We start from the raw sequence: 12,567 nt of genomic DNA on the forward strand, positions 1-12,567 counted from the left end.
TTAACGAAACGTTGCTAAAATACAGGAAGTCCGAATCTGTCAATATCTTTCTAACTTTACCGAACCTTGATTACCAGTGATGAGATTATCCTATAGTACGCTTTGTTATAAGGCTTTATGTTACGATTCTACGATTGTCTGGACAAATAGAACAGCATTTGGTAAGTGAAACTGCTTTTGTTTTCTTTACATCTGCAGTGTGTTAATTTTGCCTATCGTGTCGTTTATGGATAGTGTTCCCTGATGTAAATACTATTTGAATGGCCCTTGCTCTTTAGTGTGAGTGTTGCTGGATTGTTTTGTCATGCTTTGTTGTAAATATGTGACTGGTTCTTGTGAGTTCGCTCTTGTCATTGTGTTAATTACATCGATTTTGACCATATGCATTGTCCGTTAATTACGAAGCATACATCCTGCGTGGGTTTAGGGTCTGGATAATTGAATCATTTTGGGCTGTTTTCTTTTACAAACAATAATTATGGTCTGGAGAAATGGGGATTGTGTGGCGATTGCTTAGCCCTGTTTGAATCAGTTGGGAACAGCTGCCTAAACGCTGCGGGGAGAATGTGGCGTGAGTTTGTCCGTGTTGTTTTCCTTACTAAGCTAGTTTAGCATAGCCTCGCAGAACATACGTGCCTCAGCTGTGTTTTGTTTTGCTTCCGGGGTCAGACGCTGACCCCGGAAACTAAACAGACAGACAGACCGGTGTCTCCACCGAAAACATTATATTTACCATAATTTAAGCTTCTGCATTTTCCAAACGCACTAGTATTATTGTTCGGTTTATAAGCCTCGTACCGAACGGTTTAATACGAATACGTGATGTTGCACACCTAGAAACAAATAACCGTAGCTGTGGCGCCATCATGAGGCTATTAGGTGGTAAGACAGCAGTGAAGGCCCAGGTATAAAATGCACGGCCCGCCAGATACATTATAATGTCTTATGATTGTGCTTATAAAGCATTAAAGACATGAATTTCATATATGAAAGACATGGTGATGATGAAAGAGATGATGATTTATTATTTTACAGTGATAAACCTACGTAAGCATTTTTAACCAATAAATAATTTGTATCAACTCATTTATCAAAAAGTAAAAAGTAAATAAAAATATCTGCTGGTAAACTGAAGTAAAAAACATAAAAAAACTGACTGATCTCTAATATGAACGTGTCTGTTTTATGTTAACTCTTGTGGACACAAACGACTGATCTGATGACTGCAGAGAATGATGGACATTTATTGAGCAACAGTGAAAAGGTTTACACGTGCACAGTAACAGAGTGAGCTAACTGGCCGTCTCTGCATTCTTCAGACCTCCACTAATCTGGCGGTGGTGGAACTGAGACAGGGAGGGGCGCTCTCAGTTTGGGAGAGGAGCAGCAGGAGTCGGTGGCGAATGTGCAGGATGTGGAGGAGGACGGAGCATCTCTGGTACGCAGCTCTGGAAGAAGGGATCGTCCTCATCGGCTCTCTATCAGCTCCTGGTGGATCTGGATGTGAAGTCCAACAGGGTCTGGAGGAAACCACAAAGAACATGTGTTGTATTGAAATAACACGCATCACCAACCCTCCATTAAAAAAATCAGATGAGCTGAAGAAGCACAGCTACACACTGAGACATATCTCACACTGCTGAACATCCGGCTGATCTACTCTACCTTGAGTTGAGTGGGAGGAAGAAGAGCTCTCTCTGTTCCATGAAGTTCAGCATCACAGTCAGTCAATGTGTGGAAATAGCTGTGAGGAGAAGAAGGATGTAAACAGAAAGGCAGCTTTACTTCATCAGCCCAGACATGTTATTATGACACAGCTATGTTTCTGTTTGTTATCTGAGAGGTGATATTTACGAGTGTGTCTCTGGTCCTTGCTGTTCCGCTATGGTCTTCACATGGCGATAGGAGAGGAGGCAGCAGTGCAGGTTGATGGAGGAGGCTTCAGGTGGAGCTAGAGTCATCTGGCAGCATCTTCAGGTGGAGGCCGAGGTTGATGGCTGCAGGTGAAGGTTCAGGCGGCAGGTGTCTGCGAGGATCTGCAGGTGGAGGCAGCAGTGATGGTTGTTGGTAGAGCCTGTAGGTGGAGATTAAGATGGCAGCTGTCTGCGGGCTAGCCAACTTCAACGTTACTGTGTAAGACAGAAGTAGTGGACCAGAAGTGATCACACTCCTGTGACCAATCCTGCGTAGAGGTTAGGACCGCCCACCTCAATAGCATACAGACACAAAAATATTTATTTATTTCAGTATTTATTTCAGCATTTAATTATTCTTTTATTTCTGTATTCAAACATTTATTAATGCATTTATTTATTTATACTTAAGTCATTTCTGTCCTCCATACTCGGAATGCATGGAAAAAGATCTAGACCTGGAAAAAGTCATTAACATGGCAAGGCAATCAGAAGATTGCAGCAAAACACACTGAAGAGTGATGCCAGTGGTATAAAACAGATTTATTTATTTTTTTGATTCATTTGACTCTCTTTCTGTTGGACAAGTAATAATTTGGGCACTCTGGTTTCTACCTACTGGCCAATCCTATTGTCATTTGATTTTTGAGCATATTGTGCTTGTATGATGTGATGATTATGTATTTACTTTGTAGAGTGATGCAGGCGTGTCTACAGATTTACCATGTATGTGTGTGTTTATGTACATATATATAATGACGTCTAGCACGGCAAAATGAGGTGATCTTTTTATTTATTTACTTTTCTGTTCTTCGAGATGGGTGTACCAGTGGGTGGGACAGGTTTGTTGTTTGTTTGTATATGTTAACAAAAAGCTGAAAAACAATGGAAATATTTGTCGAAGTACATGCTTACTGTACTGTATTCTGTGTCTGCCAATATTTCCAAATTAAAAAACACACTGAGGAGTGATGCCAGTGGTGTAAAACAGATGGATATTCAATTCAATTTATTTTTGTATAGCCCAAAATCACAAATTACAAATTTGCCTCAGAGGGCTTTACAATATGTACACATTTGACATCCTCTTGTCCCGGAACCCTCACATCAGAACAGGAAAACATCCCCCAAAAAAACCTTTTAACGGGGTAAAAGAAGGAGACCTGTGGGAGAGCAACAGAGGAGGGATCCCTCTCCCATGATGGACAGAAGTGCAATAGATGTCATGTGTAGAACAGCATAACAGAATTACAACACATTAAATGAGACAGAAAGTTATGAGACTATGAGACAGAAAGTTATGAGATAAAAAGTTAAAGATAGATAGAAAGTCTCGAACATGAAGGATAACAGAATCTATAATTGTAGGATGGTCTTAAAATGCTAAATGTTTGCTAAAACTATTGCTGGAATAAACAAGTGTGCTCACTTTAAAACATATTGGCTGTGCATGAAAACAAAATGCATAACACACATGTGACAACACATTGGTGGGCATCACACTCACAACATGTTATCTTTGTGCGAGTTCAAATGCACATGTAGCGCAGACGGACACCAATTCCATACAGCACTAAACAACGAAAATAAACATTATTTTCGGTACAGTACATGCACATTAAATGTTCTCGAACATGAAGGATAACATAATCTATAACTGTAGGATTGTCTTAAAATGCTAAACATTATTAGCCTTGCAGTTCTCTCCTGAACGCTTAGTCACTCGAAAAGAAGGATTTCACATCCTGCTTTGCTCTTCACGTCCCGCTAACACATTGGTGGGCATCACACTCACAACATGTTATCTTTGTGCTAATCACCATGGGCGGTTGTGCGAGTAGGCTATATCAGTCTCATACATTAAAATTCTCGCTATTCCCACTCCAACGACAGCGGCGGTGCCAAGAAACGCTCCTGCTGTCAGTAGAAACCACCAACCTCTGGTCTGAGTCTCAGCAGCTGGAGCCTCATCAAGCTGCCCAACGTCATTAATTTGGGCCAACTTGACATCAATCACCTTTAGCTGCTGTTCAAGGTCATTCATTCGGGCCAACATGACATCTTTGTCATGCTCAGCCACCTTTAGCTGCTGTTCAAGGTCATTCATTCGGGCCAACATGACATCTTTGTCATGCTCAGCCACCTTTAGCTGCTGTTCAAGGTCATTCATTCGGGCCAACATGACATCTTTGTCATGCTCAGCCACCTTTAGCTGCTGTTCAAGGTCATTAATTCGGGCCAGCTTGACATCTTTGTCATGCTCAGCCACCTTTGGCTGCTGTTCAAGGTCATTAATTCGGGCCAACATGACATCTTTGTCATGCTCAGCCACCTTTAGCTGCTGTTCAAGGTCATTCATTCGGGCCAGCTTGACATCTTTGTCATGCTCAGCCACCTTTGGCTGCTGTTCAAGGTCATTAATTCGGGCCAACATGACATCTTTGTCATGCTCAGCCACCTTTAGCTGCTGTTCAAGGTCATTAATTCGGGCCAGTTTGACATCTTTGTCATGCTCAGCCACCTTTGGCTGCTGTTCAAGGTCATTAATTCGGGCCAACATGACATCTTTGTCATGCTCAGCCACCTTTAGCTGCTGTTCAAGGTCATTAATTCGGGCCAGCTTGACATCTTTGTCATGCTCAGCCACCTTTGGCTGCTGTTCAAGGTCATTAATTCGGGCCAACATGACATCTTTGTCATGCTCAGCCACCTTTAGCTGCTGTTCAAGGTCATTAATTCGGGCCAGCTTGACATCTTTGTCATGCTCAGCCACCTTTGGCTGCTGTTCAAGGTCATTAATTCGGGCCAACATGACATCTTTGTCATGCTCAGCCACCTTTAGCTGCTGTTCAAGGTCATTAATTCGGGCCAGCTTGACATCTTTGTCATGCTCAGCCACCTTTGGCTGCTGTTCAAGGTCATTAATTCGGGCCAACATGACATCTTTGTCATGCTCAGCCACCTTTAGCTGCTGTTCAAGGTCATTAATTCGGGCCAGCTTGACATCTTTGTCATGCTCAGCCACCTTTGGCTGCTGTTCAAGGTCATTAATTCGGGCCAACATGACATCTTTGTCATGCTCAGCCACCTTTAGCTGCTGTTCAAGGTCATTAATTCGGGCCAACATGACATCTTTGTCATGCTCAGCCACCTTTGGCTGCTGTTCAAGGTCATTAAGTTGGACCGACTTGACATCATTGCAATGCTTTAACTTCTTTAGACGCTTCCCATGGTCTTTGATTTTTAGCTCATCCATATTTATCTTTCTTCCTTCCACTGTACTGGTGTCTCTTGAAAGTTCGACCGACTTGACATTATCATGCTCAGCCACCTTTGGCTGCTTTTCAAGGTCATTAATTCGGGCCAACATGACATCTTTGTCATGCTCAGCCACCTTTAGCTGCTGTTCAAGGTCATTAATTCGGGCCAACATGACATCTTTGTCATGCTCAGCCACCTTTGGCTGCTGTTCAAGGTCATTAAGTTGGACCGACTTGACATCATTGCAATGCTTTAACTTCTTTAGACGCTTCCCATGGTCTTTGATTTTTAGCTCATCCATATTTATCTTTCTTCCTTCCACTGTACTGGTGTCTCTTGAAAGTTCGACCGACTTGACATTATCATGCTCAGCCACCTTTGGCTGCTTTTCAAGGTCATTAATTCGGGCCAACATGACATCTTTGTCATGCTCAGCCACCTTTAGCTGCTGTTCAAGGTCATTAATTCGGGCCAACATGACATCTTTGTCATGCTCAGCCACCTTTGGCTGCTGTTCAAGGTCATTAAGTTGGACCGACTTGACATCATTGCAATGCTTTAACTTCTTTAGACGCTTCCCATGGTCTTTGATTTTTAGCTCATCCATATTTATCTTTCTTCCTTCCACTGTACTGGTGTCTCTTGAAAGTTCGACCGACTTGACATTATCATGCTCAGCCACCTTTGGCTGCTTTTCAAGGTCATTAATTCGGGCCAACATGACATCTTTGTCATGCTCAGCCACCTTTAGCTGCTGTTCAAGGTCATTAATTCGGGCCAACATGACATCTTTGTCATGCTCAGCCACCTTTGGCTGCTGTTCAAGGTCATTAAGTTGGACCGACTTGACATCATTGCAATGCTTTAACTTCTTTAGACGCTTCCCATGGTCTTTGATTTTTAGCTCATCCATATTTATCTTTCTTCCTTCCACTGTACTGGTGTCTCTTGAAAGTTCGACCGACTTGACATTATCATGCTCAGCCACCTTTGGCTGCTGTTCAAGGTCATTAAGTTGGACCGACTTGACATCATTGCAATGCTTTAACTTCTTTAGACGCTTCCCATGGTCTTTGATTTTTAGCTCATCCATATTTATCTTTCTTCCTTCCACTGTACTGGTGTCTCTTGAAAGTTCGACCGACTTGACATTATCATGCTCAGCCACCTTTGGCTGCTGTTCAAGGTCATTAAGTTGGACCGACTTGACATCATTGCAATGCTTTAACTTCTTTAGACGCTTCCCATGGTCTTTGATTTTTAGCTCATCCATATTTATCTTTCTTCCTTCCACTGTACTGGTGTCTCTTGAAAGTGGGACCGACTTGACATTATCATGCTCAGCCACCTTTGGCTGCTGTTCAATGTCATTGACTCGGGCCAACTTGACATCATTGCAATGCTTTGACTTCCTTAGACCCTTCCAAAACTTTTTCATGTTTCGGTTATACATATTTATCTTTCTTCCTTCCACTGTACTGGTGTCTCTTGAAAGTGGGACCGACTTGACATTATCATGCTCAGCCACCTTTGGCTGCTGTTCAATGTCATTGACTCGGGCCAACTTGACATCATTGCAATGCTTTGACTTCCTTAGACCCTTCCAAAACTTTTTCATGTTTCGGTTATACATATTTATCTTTCTTCCTTCCACTGTACTGGTGTCTCTTGAAAGTGGGACCGACTTGACATTATCATGCTCAGCCACCTTTGGCTGCTGTTCAATGTCATTGACTCGGGCCAACTTGACATCATTGCAATGCTTTGACTTCCTTAGACCCTTCCAAAACTTTTTCATGTTTCGGTTATACATATTTATCTTTCTTCCTTCCACTGTACTGGTGTCTCTTGAAAGTGGGACCGACTTGACATTATCATGCTCAGCCACCTTTGGCTGCTGTTCAATGTCATTGACTCGGGCCAACTTGACATCATTGCAATGCTTTGACTTCCTTAGACCCTTCCAAAACTTTTTCATGTTTCGGTTATACATATTTATCTTTCTTCCTTCCACTGTACTGGTGTCTCTTGAAAGTGGGACCGACTTGACATTATCATGCTCAGCCACCTTTGGCTGCTGTTCAATGTCATTGACTCGAGCCGACTTGACATCATTGCAATGCTTTGACTTCCTTAGACCCTTCCAAAAGTTTTTCATGTTTAGGTTATACATATTTATCTTTCTTCCTTCCATTGGTGTCTCTTTAAAGTCCTCAATAACTAGTTTGGAGAATTAAAGTCTGGGGTATAGAGTTTCTTTGCCTCTGATTTATCTTTCTTCGTCCCACTGTAGTACTGGTGTCTCTTGAACGTCCTCAATAAGTAGTGTGGAGAAGTAGTCTGGGGTAGGTAGGCTATATAGTTTCTTTGCCTTTGATCTCTCATCTCTTTGTGACGTCATGCCGTTCTATAGAGTCTGTTTCTGAACTGGCGTTTTGCCTTTGATCTTGACTATCGTTCTATGCGCCAGCTGTGGCCGTTTGGAGACCGAATGCGTTACCGCGCATGCGCGGCTGCGACGAGGCTGTCCCATGAATACAGACATATTTAAATGCTGAAATAAATAAATATAATAGTAAATAAATGCTGAGATGAATAAATGAAAGTTGATACTGTAACAGACTGTCTCATGTTTATCGTTCTGGTGTTGACGATGATATGTCCCTTGAGGGTTGCCGTAGCGAAGGCGCAACTCCCGCCTCTGGCCAAAGGAGAAAACAATAATAAAGAGAGTAGCCGTGGGCTGACACAAGATATCTGGTCTCCCGACTCCAGTTATTACTGTATGATAAGTGCCCTTATACACGAACCCAAGACGCTCGGTTACAATACCTAAACGGGACGTAAATAAATAAATACATTTCTGTATTCCTTCATTTATTTATTTCTGTGTCCGTATGTTAGTGAGGTAGGCGGTCCGAACCTCATTCTTAAGCAGGATTGGTCGAGTAGGGGAGCAAGACAGAAGCAACCGATTCCGAGCAAATCATCCCTGTGGACGACGTCAAAAAACTAGCTAGCAGCACTCGTGGCTTCGACCGGGCGGCCGCTGGCAGACCTGCGGGATGTGGCTGACCAGCTTGAGAACTGTGAGTTTCTTCTGTTTAAACGTATAAGCAGCATAACAACAGCAGTTGTTTAGCTAAATACTGTTGGTCAAAGTGCCAATATACTCTATTAAACTGAACTAGGCAGCCATGTGGCGTTCACTGCTTTGTTATTTTTTTGTGCAGCACCGAGGACCGCAAACGAGCTAAGTTCACCTCCGCGGCCGCCACATAACGTAACACCCAGGCACCCAGTGGACGGTAGGTTTCTGCAGGGAACACTTTTCCATGCTAAATCCCTCGTGTAGACTAAATCACTATCGCCGGTGATGAGTGATTTATTTATTCATGATGTGCGTCAGATCAGATTCCTGTAAAGTGTGCGATGATATCGTTAGCCAACATGTTTCGTCTGCAACGTTCTTATGTTCTTGTACTGATTATAGCTTATCCTCTTCACTTGATTCTAGCCGAGGTTTCAAGACTGGTCCATACTTTGGAGGGAGAAGGACTACAAGGAGGCGAACTGTTGCTGCGCCCGCACAACTTCATTCGTACACTCACTCTTTCTGTTGTATTGAGGATAAAAATGCGGCCTTAGTCCCCAATCGATACGCCAAAGATAGACTTGCTGCTGCAGGACTAGGGGAAAACGTCTTACATTCCAAGGTAAGTCAGGCATCATGATGGACAGACGTATCTTTCTTGAATTAAGTTACCTTTCAAAAACATCAAACGTTATTATATTTCAAGTTAGATCGGTTGTTTGGATTATTATCTTCTATTTTCAGGTAGTCATACAGATCCAGATGACTTTAGAGAATTTATTTTAGAGGCATATCCAAAACTCAGACAAGGGGGAGGATTTGAGTTGCTCAAAATCTCTGGAACAACATGGTCGTCAACTGATCATCATACCATGTCCCAATGAGGGTTACCATGTGAGACATTCAAAAGATCCACAAACACAGATTGGTCATGCTACAATTTTCATCCGACCACTCCAAAGAAAGCTGAATCTGGAACGCTGTAAGATCCTCACTTTTAAATTGGTGTTCCCATATGAAAATGGCAAGAGTATGAACATTTACATAAAGTATAGCTCGTGTTACATTTTAAAATGATCTTGTCAGGCATGTCAACCAGAATGCAGTAATGAGCTCGTTGGACCACCTCAGAAATGTGTGACGTGTGGAGAGGAGTTCCCTTTTACAAGAATCAAGGCTCCCAGTGATGAATGCGTGAGGTATTGCTCTACAGAACTAAAACGTCACATTTGTCAAGCACTCAAGTAGTCGTACATCAGACATTAAGCATTAGGCTCTGGAGTCTGCCAAAAGATGTAAAGCATTTTGAATGTGGATGATCCTGAATATTGGTCTTGAGGGAAAGTTTAATTTGAATGGATTTATTCTATTCTATTTATATGACCATTCTTTTCTAGTTGCAGTGTTTTTGTGAATGTGTAATGTACTATAAAATATACTGGCCCCAATAACAAAACGTGCTTCTCTTTACTCAAGACCATCACAGAACAGTGGTGAGGTAGAAATTGTGGTGACAACAGACAAGTGCCTCCCAAAGTGAAGGTAGATTTGTGAGCATGTTGACAAGGCTACAAGTGAGACAACAAGGGCCAGCAACACAAACGACTGCGTGCCACCTCTCAGGGACATGTAGCTGCTCCTGAGATAGTTGACCTAGATCCCACTGAGGAGAGAGGCTTCCCAGGTGTGTTACATCATTTAAACATTACATCATTTATTGCAATAAATTGTTGCTCTCTACATATCAATTCATCCAGTATTAATTGGAATCATTTAAAAACTCTTTTTAGATTGGAAAATTCTTTCAAATCCCAGTGAAGCAGCAAAGAGATTCAAAGAAAACATTTTAAGCCGGCATGCAACTGGAAAATCATTCTATCTTGCCATGGATCTTGGAGACAGTGCAGAGGACAGTCCTTTCTTTTCATAAGCGGGCTAATGTTGAGTGGGCTTGCCCCTTGACAAACACACTCAAGGGTAAATTGGTTACACACGCAAAAATAAAGATAAAAAACGATCATATATTCATTTAACTGATGTCTGTACTGTGTATTTTGCTTTTTCAGGAGATCCAGCAATTGGTGATGGCGTGACTCGCTGTTTCTTTGCAAGCATCATGTCCAAACTTCAGTATGGTTTCGAGATGAATTTTGGTAAACTTCAGGGGACGTTTTGGGAGGAATTTCGTCATCCAGCGCAGCTGTGTGCCTCGCTCCCTGGTGTACCGAGCCGCATATGTGCCGGGCTGCCCCCAGGACGTCAACCCATACCTGTATTATCCTGCTGCCCAACGTTGCAGCTGCAGGCGCTGCGACACGCGCACACACCACTGCGTCCGCTCCAGCCATATCTCCAATAACCGATGCACCGTGACCCTTGGCGGTGTGAAGAGCCAGACCCAGCCCTCCGTGGGAACCTGACGCTAACACAGTCAAAGCACATGCATGGCAAATGATACAGCTGATGGACCAGCAGTGCTTGTTGATGTTATTGTTGTGCATCTAAGCTGCTCATGTTGTTGTTTTTTATAGTATCTAAATAAAACAGTGTTGAACATACATTGTAACTTCATTGTGAAAATTAAAGAAATTAGAATAATTGTATCTATGGAAATAAATAAGCGCATAACAGGTGTATTTCCATATTAAATAATGCCAAATCTGATAGGCTTATTCTACATTTGGGAGGAGACTGATTTTGTTCATTTGAGTGGCTTTACTAAAAGGGTTTTACACATTGTTTGCACAAAGTAGCCTTATGCACATGTGTCACAAACACCCACAGGAGTAACTGCTAACACTGTTGGGCATACTGTTGTATGCCAGAGCCCTGGCAGAAACACCGACATTTGATGCCATGTCATTATTTAATGTGGCCTAATTACCTAGGCTAAATTAAATTAAATTGTCTGTCAAACCTGTGAGAAAGCTTTAGGAAAAGTTGCATCATGCTCACCTGTGTGACATGTACCTGAGCAGAGTTGGCCCTCCCACTTTACAAACTTGTCACCTGTTTGTGCTTTACATATGATGGCACCATCTTGTGATTGAAATAACAAATACAAGTTGTATCCAAACGAAATAGTAAAAGTTGAACTCAACATATGAGGATTCATCTCAAGTCTCAAATCTTTGTGGACTCACACATGAAGAAACTTCACTGAAACCAGCCAGAAAAAAAAAAGGTGACAAGTTAATGCAGGTGATACATGTGATGCCTTGAGACAGAAAGCTGCGTAAAGCAGGGAGATCTCTTAATAATGGGGAGGGCGTTTCCTGCAAGTTACATAACATCACATCTCGATCATAATGTTGCGTAACCTCCACGACCGCTCATGAACTGTGGATGCAGTGACCATTCGCCGACTTCATGATCTGCACGAACTCTCCTAAAACTCTCCAACAGTGAGTTTCATTTTTCTGCTGTTTCCGTAGAGGATTTAAATTGTCCGGGAAGAAGAACATTCTTGGGATTTGCTTGCTTTCTTTTTATCCGAGTTGACATATCAATCATATTTTCAGTAATTATTGTAGGAGGTAATCCATAATTAGTCAATAAACTGCAGAATCAGTATTGTGTGTTGGTATTCAAGTTCAAGGAATGGGAACGAGGGGAGACGGAACGTTTCAGTCTAATAAAACGATGTAGAAACCCCGTGTCCACGTCCAACTCTGGCTGAAAAATGATTATTTTATTCTGGTCAGGTCAAATGGCTTTGATATTGATACAGATGCAAAGTATTTCATTGTATCCAAACAAAGGCAGCAATGTACTGTACGAAGAGCAGTGCAAATAAATGATGAAAGACGAGTTATCAAGTATCCTCTCCAGATTTGGACATTTTGACTTGTCACAGCAGGAAAAGCACAGGTTTAAACTAATAACAATGGCTCTGATTTCCAAGTGTCCCGGTACGCCATGACAGTGTGACAGCCAGCATGCACAACACCAGGACCCCGAGACTGAAATCAATCATTATTTACACCTGAGCTTTTCTGACTGTGCCAAAATGTCTTTCACAGAGGAGGCTTTTTGAAACACCAACAAAACAACAAACGAACAAAACCACAGAGACAACCTATTAACTATGTATCAATTAACCCACCCTGTGCTTTGTAAAAGCAGGCCCGACTGAGCTATTAAGGCTTCTGTTGAGAAAATTCCAAAGTTCTACAATTGGTGTTATGAATATAATATAGCATACAGTAGTATTAGTGCCTTTTCCCTGCTTTCACATTTTACCCAACCTGCCGAGACATGTCAGCATTTTTTTCTCTTGTAACATGTATGGCACGTTGT

General features: G+C 42.2%; 2 long non-coding RNA genes across 2 annotated transcripts; one reads left to right on the top strand and one right to left on the bottom strand.

Moving 5' to 3' along the window:
• The first annotated feature begins 10 nt into the window (after positions 1-10).
• LOC142955403 (uncharacterized) lies at positions 11-10,945 on the top strand. Its single transcript, XR_012955849.1, has 9 exons — positions 11-161; positions 8,079-8,263; positions 8,408-8,482; positions 8,692-8,890; positions 9,013-9,250; positions 9,355-9,467; positions 9,745-9,952; positions 10,059-10,245; positions 10,335-10,945. It is a non-coding gene; the product is annotated as an uncharacterized LOC142955403 (long non-coding RNA).
• Positions 1,233-4,036, bottom strand: LOC142955410 (uncharacterized). Its single transcript, XR_012955851.1, has 3 exons — positions 1,855-4,036; positions 1,666-1,744; positions 1,233-1,520 (listed from the first exon to the last, which is right to left on the bottom strand). It is a non-coding gene; the product is annotated as an uncharacterized LOC142955410 (long non-coding RNA).
• Positions 10,946-12,567: the final 1,622 nt, after the last annotated feature.

The sequence above is a fragment of the Anarhichas minor genome, unplaced genomic scaffold (assembly GCF_050575085.1).
Source record: "Anarhichas minor isolate MPS153535 unplaced genomic scaffold, ASM5057508v1 ptg000003l, whole genome shotgun sequence".
NCBI classification, from domain to species: domain Eukaryota; kingdom Metazoa; phylum Chordata; class Actinopteri; order Perciformes; family Anarhichadidae; genus Anarhichas; species Anarhichas minor.